Raw genomic sequence first — 333 nt, 5'->3', positions numbered from 1 at the left:
ATGGAGAGTGGTGTAGGACCCCCCCCTGCCACTTTTTGGGGGTCCAGCAGGTTAATTGTGACACTGGGAAAGGGGGGTGGGAGGGGAGAGGGAAAAGTAGGTTAGAAACTGGGCGATGAACAGCGGCACCTGGATTCACCCCCCCCCAGCCCAGGGTGAGGGGCAGAGGGCGGGGGGAAAGCTCCTCTCCCGCTGTCTAGCCCAGTTTTGTACTGAAAATGTGAATTACGGCCGGAGGGGTGAGGGTTCGCTCCTCTGGGGGTGAGCAGGGGGTGAGGCGGGGGTTTGGCGAGGCTCCCCCCGACCCCCCGCGCGGGCCCGCCGCCCCCATTC

Source organism: Charadrius vociferus, unplaced genomic scaffold (assembly GCF_000708025.1).
Source record: "Charadrius vociferus isolate BGI_N301 unplaced genomic scaffold, ASM70802v2 scaffold509, whole genome shotgun sequence".
NCBI classification, from domain to species: domain Eukaryota; kingdom Metazoa; phylum Chordata; class Aves; order Charadriiformes; family Charadriidae; genus Charadrius; species Charadrius vociferus.
Note: the sequence above shows the minus strand (reverse complement) of the source record.